We start from the raw sequence: 9,424 nt of genomic DNA, 5'->3' as shown, positions 1-9,424 counted from the left end.
CCATCCTTTTATTTTCAATCTATGTGTATGTTTATAGGTGAAGCGTATTCTTGTAGGCAACAGATCATTGAGTCTTGCTTTCTTTGTCCATTCAGCCACCCTATGTCTTTTGATTGGAGAGAGTTTAGTCCATTTACATTCAGTGTTATTATTGATGAATAAGGAATTACTCCTGCTGTTTTGTTGTTTGTTTTCTGGTTGTTTTGTGGTTGGCTCTTCCTTCTTTCCTTCCTTCCTGTGTTCATTTTAGTGAAGATGATTTCTTCTGGTGGTATGATTTATTTCTTGTTTTTTATTTTTGGTGTATCTGTTGTATGTTTTTTTTCATTTGAAGTTACCATGAGACTTATATATACCTTGAGTCTTGCAAAGGTGACCAGCCAAAAGTTCTTATTAAAAAAGACATATTTATATTTTATAACATAAATATAAATATTTATATATTTTTTATAATATAAATATATAAGTATATTTGTATTTATAATATACATATATTTGAGATGGAGTTTCAGTCTGTTGCCCAGGCTGGAATGCACTGGCCCACTCTTGTCTCATTGCAACCTCTGCCTCCCAGATTCAAGCAATTCTCCTGCCTCAGCCTCCTGAGTACCTGGGATTACAGGCATATGTCACCACACCCAGCTAATTTCTGTGTTTTCTGTAGAGATGGAGTTTTGCTATGTTGGCCAGGCTGGTCTTGAACTCCTGACCTCAAGCAATCCAGCCACCTTGGCCTCCCAAAGTGCTGGGATTACAGGTTTGAGCCACCACACCTGGCCTAAAATGTGTTTTGAAATATACTTTCAGTGGGTAAAAACAAAAAATTAACTTAGCATTTTTTTTCTTTTGGTTTTAAAAAACGTCTTTTCTCTTGTGTTGTTTCCTACAAGAAATCTATATTGTTTTCATTGTTTCTTTGTCATGAATCTCTTTTCCTCTGACACTCTAGTAACATTCTCTCTTTGCTGCTGGTTTTCAGCAATTTGACGGTGACATGACTTTTAGTTTCTTCCTGTTTCTTATGCTTTGTTTCGTTGAGCTTCTTGGAGCTGAGGTTTTATATTTTTCATCATATTTGGAAATCTTTTAGACATTATTTTTTAAAGTGTCTTCCCCCTGCCTCTGCTCCTTCAGGGCCTCTGCTTGCACATGGTAAGGCCTGCGGGACTTCTGCTGACGCTCGCCGACGCCCTTCCCTTTTCAGTTCTTTATGTCGTTGTTTTTTTTTTTTTTTCTGTTTCACCTCACATAGTTTTTGTTGCTGTGTGTTCAATCCATTCAGCTTTCCTTCTGCCGTCCCTCATCTTCCACTGACCTCATCCAGTGTATTTTCTTCTCAGGCATGACACTTTTTATCAGAATTTGGCAAGGGTTTTTTGCTGTCTGCCATGCCTCTGCTTACCATCTTAACCTTTCCTGTAGCTACTCGAACACGCGAGATGAAGGTTAATCACGGTTTTAGTGTCCTTTCCTATCGGTTCTGTCCCGTCGGTCACTCCTGGGTTGGCTCCGGGTGGCTCCTTCTCACTGCAGGGGTTGTTGCCTTGCTTCTTTGCATGCCTGGTAATTTGGATGCACACAGTGCAAGGTTCTTCCTGTTTGATTTTGTATATTTTTGTGTTCCTAAAAATATTATTTAGTTTTTTCCTGGAAAACAGTTACATTCCTTGGAAACAACTCCGTCCTTCCAAATCCTGCACTTCAGCTCCAGTAAGTGGGACCAGGGCAGGGTTTAATCCATGAGGAAGGTTTTTTTCTCGACCACTGAGGCCGGACTTCTGAGTACTCCCATCAATACCTTGTGAATTGAGTTTTTCTAATCCACAAGGTATTGATGGGAGCACTCAGAAGAGTCATCATGCCAAGATAATTGGCATTTGGGCTGGGCATGGGGGCTCACACCTGTAATCCCATCACTTTGGGAAGCTTAGGTGGCTGGATTGCTTGAGCCCAGGAGTTCGAGATCAGCATGGACAACATGGTACAACACTGTGTCTACAAAAATACAAAAGTTAGCCAACTGTGGTGGCATGTGCCTGTGATCCCACTACTTGGGAGGCTGAGGTGAGAGGATCACCTGTGCCCTGGGAGGTTGCAGCTGCAGTGAGCCAAGATCGCACCACTGTACTCCAGCCTTGGTGATAGTGAGCCCCTGTCTCTGAGATCAGGCTCTACTGAGTACTCCAGTCAATATCTGGTGAATTAGGGCTGGGCACAGTGGCTCACACCTGTAATCCCAGCACTTTGGGAGGCTGAGGTGGGTGGATCACTTGAGGCCAGGAGTTCAAGACCAGCCTGGCCAACATAGCAAAACCCTGTCTCTACTAAAAATACAAAAATTAGCCAGGATGGTGGCACACACCTGTACTCCCAGCTACTCAGGAGGTTGAGGCAGGAGAATTGCTTGAACCCAGGAGGAGGAGGCTGCAGAGAGCCAAGCTCGCACCACTGCACTCCAGCCTGGGTGACAGAGTGAGACCCTGTCTCAAAAAAAAACTTGGTGAATTAGGAGCGTTTCTACTCTGGCTAATTAGAACCAGCACTACTCCCCTACAAACAGTATTCCTCCCACTCCTATAGGGCGGTTCTTACTTGGACCTTTTTCTGTAATCCAGTTCCTTTTCTGACGCACATGTGAATCAGCAATCAGCCACGTGCTGCGGGAGGACCCTCCGCCGGTCCGGAGCCCAGTCTCCACACGGCTCGCTCCTCCAGTGCTTCGTCAGACCTCAGCCACCTTGGCCTCTCTGGTCTCCAGCTCTATCTCCTTGCCCCAGGGAGACGACCAGGCCCGGCCTTGGGTAGACACAGTTGTCTGGACAGTCTCCCAGGTAGGCGGCTGCAGGCTTGCCGCAGTTGGCTCCTGCCTTTTGAGGTTCACTGTCTCCCCCGACTGAGGTTCAGGATCTGTAGGGCTGTGACTTCACACATTCTGTCTAGTCTGTTGTTGCTGGTGTTGTCATATTGAATGGGAGGCCAAGTCCTGCTCCTGTTTCTTCATTCTGTCCAGAAGTGGAAGTCCCTAGAACAAGGCTGAAGATTAACGAGCCCATTCGCCAGCTCAAAAGGTATGAAATGAAATATGAAAATAGACCAATGAATGTACAAAGAAGTAACGGATCTGAGCAGAAATCAGTGAGGGAGAAAACAAAATATCAAAACTAGCAAAGCTAGTTTCACTCCCATTTACTCTTCTCGGAAAGACTAATAATAATAAAAATAACAAAAATACGTCATTCAAGAAAAATGAAGACACGAATCACTATGTACGTGATGCAGGACGGGCAAGCCCCAAGGTGGGCTTAGCAGGGGCGGGGTCCTGGCTCCACCCAGGGCAGAACTCAAGGATGAGCCTGGAGTGTTACTGGTGGAGGTTCTTGCTGTTTTGAACAAAGAATTGGACAAAACACACAAACAAAGCAACCAAAAAATCCACACAGATTTATTAAAAGAAAAGTACACTCCACAGAGTGGGTGTGGCTCAAGGGCCCACTTACAGAATTTTGGGGGTTACATACCCTCTGGAGGTTTCCCATTGGTTACTGGTGTATGCTCGATGGAAATGAAGTCGTGGTTCATGAATGGTCTGCTTGGCTTTGGGAAGTGACCAATCAGAGGCTGAAGCGAAGTTACAGCCTTACGCTCCTAGGCAAATGAAGGCTTGGCCCACGACCATCGTGATTGGTGGTTGCAGGAGGGGACTAATCAGAGGTACTTTGGATTTTTCATCTGTCACTCAGAAAAAATGGGGAGGGGTTGCAAAGGGAGTAGTAGCCTCTGGTCCTTTGGTTACTTGGGCATGGAAAGTTGGGGTTTTCCTTTTGATTTAGTTCTAGGAAGTCAGTGTGAATTGGCCTTAGGTTCCTGCCTCCAGACCCTATTCTCCTGCCTCAGTAGGGTGGAAGGAAACAGCTGTATGGAAGCAGCAGGGTTACAGGGCAGGCAGTGTGATGGCTCCGGGACTGCTCCTGTAGGGCAGGGCTCCAGACAGGTGGTGTGCTGAGAGCAGGGCTCCCCACAGGTAGTGTGACACCCCTGGGAATGCTCTTGCCCGGCAGGGCTCCCCACAGGCGGTGTGACAGCTGGGACTGCTCCTGCCCAGCAGGGCTCCCCGTAAGCTGTACACTGAGAGCAGCGGCTCAGGGCAGGTCTGCAGTCAGGTTTGTACCCACATTTTTTTTCTAATGTTTAAATTTTTTTTATAAAGACGGGGTTTCACCATGTTGGTCAGGCTGGTCTTGAACTCCCGACCTCAGGTGATCCACCTGCCTTGGCCTCCAAGGTGCTTGGATTACAGGCGTGAACCACCGCGCCTGGCCTGTACCCACTTTTAATTACATGTAGATTAAGGGCCGTTTATGCAGACATTTCCAGGGAAGGGGTAGTGGGGTCGTTGCCACGGAAGGGAGAGGTAATGCCCAGGTGCTGCCACAGCAATGGTAGACTGACGTGGCACTGGTGGGCATGCCTTACGGAAAGCAGCTTCTGCCCTGGCACTGTTTCAGCTAGTCCTCCGTTGGGTCCGGGGTCCGAGTCCCACCTCTGACCTCATAAGGAGTTGTTACAGGTTGTACTGTGTCCTACCCAAATCTACGCATTAAAAGCCTGACCCCCAGGACTTTGGAATCTGCCGTTATTTGGAAACAGGATGTTTGCGCGTCTGAGTAGTTAAGATGGAGTCACTAAGCCAGTGATTGGTGTTTTTTTTTTTTTTTCTTTAAAAAATTTTTTTTAAAAAAAATATGGAACCCTTCACGAATTTGCCTGTCATCCTTGCGCAGGGGCCATGCTAACCATCACCATATTGTTCCAATTTTAGTATATGTGCTGCCGAAGCGAGCAGAGGTGTTTCTATAAGAAGGAGAAATCTGGACACAGAGACAGACGGCCGTCAAGGGAAGACGATTGAGGGCACAGGGAGAAGGCGGCGTGTGCCAGCCAGGGAGAGGCTGGACCAGACCGTCCCTCACAGCCTCGGAGGGGCCCGTCCTGCCATGCCTGATCTGGGACCGTGGCCTCCGGAACCGAGGGACCAGTGTCTGCTGGTCCGAAGCTGCCAGCTGTAGCGCTTTGCTGTGGCTGCCCCGCAAACTCATGCAGGGGTGGAGGAGCCGACATTGCCACAGGCATCACATAAATCAAGACAGTGCTATGCCAACATCATGCCAAGGTAGTTGATATTAAGGCCAGGCCCGGTGGGTGGCACACGCCCATAGTCCTAGCACTTTGGGAGGCTGAGGTGGGTGGTGGATCACTTGAGCCCAGGAGTTTGCGACTAGCCTGAGCAACATGGCAAGACCCCATTGCTACAAAAAAATACAAAAATTAGCTGGGCACGGTGGCTCACACCTGTAATCTCAGCACTTTGGGAGGCTGAGGCGGACAGATCATTTGAGGTTAGGAAGTCGAGACCAGCCTGGGCAGCATGGTGAAACCTCACCTCTACTAAAAATAAGAAAAATTAGCTGGGTGTGGTGGTATGTGCCTGTGGTCCCAGCTACTTGGGAGGCTGAGGTGGAAGGCTCACCTGTGCCCAGGGAGGCTGAGACTGCAGGGAGCCGAGATTGCAGCACTGCACTGCAGCCTGGGCGACAGAGTGAGACCTTGTCTTGAAAAAGAATGAAAAAAAAGATAATTGATATTTCAGGTCAAACAGACAAATTCTTTAAATAAACAAAATATTATAATAAAACTTCCAGGGGAAATAGGAAACCTACATGTCATTATTATCATAGAAGTTACAGAAATTAAAAAAGTAGTGAAAAACATTTCCCACAAAGGGAACCGCAGGCCCAGGCGGTTTCATCAGTTGCATCTACAAGGGCCTCAGGGGTGATTTTAGATAACAGAGGAAGAGGAAGCACGCCCAGCGTCACCGTGGCCGTGGTCGCAGCAGCCTCCTGAGGCCCCTGCAGGATGAGCTCTGCAAGGTGTGACCGGAAGAGAACAGGAAACAGAAAACTTATGCACTCCACAGAGAGAAGCCACCACGCGGCCGGTGAGGAAACAAGGTTTTCAACGCCACGAGGCAGCAGGGAAATGCACATTTAAACCTCAAAAAGACTCCACTGCACACCCACCAGAGTGGCTAAAATTAAAGACAGCAGTGCCGTGTGCTGGAGAAGGGGTGAGGCCACGGGGCTCACAGCTGGAGTGCACTGCCCCCTTAGAACATGGGTGACGTGTACTGGAGCTCAGCACCCACGCACCATGACAGCCACGTCCCCCCGGGTTGTCTGGCCCCAAAAGCAGGAACAGTCCCCTGCACGATCTGATCCCTAATAGCCCCGGTTCATGCCATGGAATGCCACATGGGAGAAAGTGACAAACAATCACCCCTTCCAACCACACAGATGGATGCCAGGCAGAGCCCAGCCCAAGAACCCAGGCACCAGAGCTCCCAGGGTGACTGTTCGTGTGTGGGACCTGGACCCAGTGACCCATGGCGGGGTCCACCCACGTGCTTTTCACCGAGAGGGCCCCGTGGGGCTGAGGTCCCTTGGTACCGGCTCAGGTGCTTCATGCTGGATCACGGAAGCATGTGTGCGTGTCGGGCTGCACGGGGCACACCTGCCTCCACGCTGTGCAGAAACGGCACAGCAAGTTTTTAAAAGTGCCTGCCGGCCGGGCGCAGCAACTCAGGCCTGTAATCCCAGCACTTTGGGAGGCCGAGGCAGGTGGATCCCTTGAGGTCAGGAGTTTGAGACCATCCTGGCCAACATAGTGAAACTCTGTCTCTACTAAAAATACAAAAATTAGCTGGGCGTGGTGGCAAGCACCTATAATCCCAGCTACTTGGGAGGCTGAGGCAGGAGAATCTCTTCAAACCGGGAGGCGGAGTTTGCAGTGAGCCGAGATGGCGCCATTGCACTCCAGCCTGGGTGACAGAGTGAGCCTCCAACTCAAAAACGAAAGCAAAAATGTGCCTGCTTCTTGGTGCAGCAGCTGAGTCCAGCCAGCAGGACAGAGGCCACTTGGACATCACGACTGAAAGTTACCAAGGGAAACGGTAGGATATGGGGGAGGTGGGCGCCTCCCCCAGAGACATCCAGGTCCAGCCCCAGAGCCCCGAGTGTGACCCTACGTGCGGGAGTGGACTCCGAGGCCACCGTCACACTTGGCACCTTGGACGGGAGATGGTGCTGGGTAATTGGCTGGGGCTGACGGAGCCACGGAGGGTGGGGTGAGGATCAGGGCTATGACCTGGGAGGCAGAGGTCAGGGTGAGGTGAGGAAGGGGCCATGAGCCCGGCAATGCAAGGAGAACAGCTCTCCAGGTGGCAAACCGAGGCCCGGGGCTGCTGAGCCTCTGGAGGGCCCGGCCTGCTTGCAGCTGTGTGGTGCCCAGAGAGGCCCGGGCTGGACTTCCAGTCTTCGGAACCGTGAGAGAATATGCTGCTCGAAGCACAGACGCTGTGGGGATTGTGGCAGTGACTGGGCGACACTCGTGCCGTGGGCTTTTCTGGGACCCGCGTCTCTGTGTAGGCTGCCGCCTCAGAAGCACCACGGACCACAGGGCTTCATGTCCCCTCGGGTCCTGTGCCTTCGGGAAAGGGGTTAACTGTGGGGTCTGTCACCAACTCCTCCTGGCTTCCCTCCTCCGCATGGGTCACTCCTGGAATGAGGCCCCTGCTTCATCAGGGCTCTGTAGCTGCCCCCATCCAGGCTGCAGCCTCTCCTTCCTCCAGGACCCTGGCCTGCGGGGCTCCCCGGGGCCAAGGCCAACAGACCCATCTCGATGCCACTCCAAAGACCTGACAGCCACCAGACTGGCTTCTACGGGGCTACGTGCAGCAGGCATCTCACCAGGGTGTATGTTCTTGTTTTCCTGGGCTAATAAACTCTGGTCTGAAGAAAACCTCTTCTATAAAATACAGAAAACCTCTTAAAAAAATTTTTTTTCTCCTGGTTATTAAAGAAAACCTCATCTATGCAATGAGGGGCAGTGCCAAGGGGTGGCGGCAGAAGCTCCTTCTGGACACTGGCTGCTCTGGGAGGGCCAGTCCTGCCCAGGTACAGAACCTGCAGCTGTGGTCAGGTGCTGTCATTCCACCGTGTGTGACCCTGGCCCTCGCCGTGTCAGACGTGTGTCACAGATGCTGGCGACAGCTTTGAGGGCTTTGACGCATTCTAAAATCGACAGGCACTTGGAACACTTCTGAGTCCCACCTCGTAATCATCATGTAAGACATGGCCTTGATGTTATGAAGAATTATCCAGAAATCCAAGAGAAAAACACAGAACTAAACTCATCAGGATGAATGACGGATAAACCCTTAAGTGCCTTCCAAGTCGCCCAGCAGGAGCCTCTGTGGGGGAGTGAGGCTCAGCGTTCCCCTGAGCTGGGACCTGCCTGAGGCTGAGTGTTGGTCACTCCTGAAACTCTGTCTGTTCGCAGGAGTGCCGGCCCACAGGGCACGAAGTCAAGACTGTCAGCAAGTCCTGAAGCAGGAAGGACTTCAAGGCCTCATTCCCCAAACTCATTTTATGTAAACTTCTGCTCATCTTAAAAAAGGGAGAGGCAGGTGCCCCAGCAACCTCTCAGGAGTAACTGACACACGTGACTAGCAGTGTCTTCAAAGCTACCGTCTGCAACTTGGTACTGTTTAAACAGAGCAGGACTGACAGTCGGCAGCAGCTGGTCCCTGTGTAATGCCCTGTGCAGACCGGACGAAAATGGCCCTGGAGGGCCGCTGGACGCCGGCGTGCCGACTTCAGAGGCAGGTGCAGTGTGCAGCGGGCACCTGCCCTTCCGGGGCCCTGCCCCAGTGCCGCCTGGAAACTCAGGTTAAACTGACTCTGCTGTCAGGCTGAGGAGGCTCCTGCACCCACCTTTGCTCAGCGTGCCAGCCAAATGGAAGAGCAGTTGCTGTGGCAAAAGTCCTTTCTTGTAGCAATGATTTTTGATACTGAAACTGAAAAGCGAGAGCAGCAAAGCTGTCCACAGAGCCCCTGCCAGCTAGGCACGGCTCTGGCTGCTGATGCACGTGCTAAATGACGGTTTCTGTGGGCACAGAGCTGGGCCCTGGCACTGAGCATGGCATGGTGTGCCCCAGGAGGCAGAGGAAATGCTGGGAATGGCACCTCATGCGGTCAGCACCCCCCAGGCCAAGCCCAGCGCCCGACTTCTTCGGAGATTCCTCTTCCGTGTGCTTAGCTGCTGGCAACAAGAGGACACGCCAGGTGCAGCCTCACAGAGCACAGCCCGTTGTGTTCTATAAAGCAAGGCTCCCCTCCCCCAAAGACGATTAAATAAAATGACAGGCGTGGAAGGGACACCCTCCACCGCACCCCACCCTAGTAATCTGGCAAAGGCACGGCGTGAACGTGTAAAACTTCCTGTTTCTCTGATGCCTTGACTTCCCCACCGGCTGGCTGAGCCCCCGCCCCTTGTGACCTGGCACACCTGCGATGGGCCAGTCCTC

At 51.1% G+C, this 9,424-nt stretch overlaps 1 non-coding gene across 1 annotated transcript; it reads right to left on the bottom strand.

Moving 5' to 3' along the window:
- Positions 1-4,736: 4,736 nt before the first annotated feature.
- Positions 4,737-4,843, bottom strand: LOC120365652 (U6 spliceosomal RNA). Its single transcript, XR_005580542.1, has one exon. It is a non-coding gene; the product is annotated as a U6 spliceosomal RNA (small nuclear RNA).
- Positions 4,844-9,424: the final 4,581 nt, after the last annotated feature.

Source organism: Saimiri boliviensis, chromosome 1 (genome assembly GCF_048565385.1).
Source record: "Saimiri boliviensis isolate mSaiBol1 chromosome 1, mSaiBol1.pri, whole genome shotgun sequence".
NCBI classification, from domain to species: Eukaryota; Metazoa; Chordata; class Mammalia; order Primates; family Cebidae; genus Saimiri; species Saimiri boliviensis.
The sequence above is the reverse complement of the archived record's forward strand: the minus strand, read 5'-3'. Positions and strand labels throughout refer to the sequence as shown.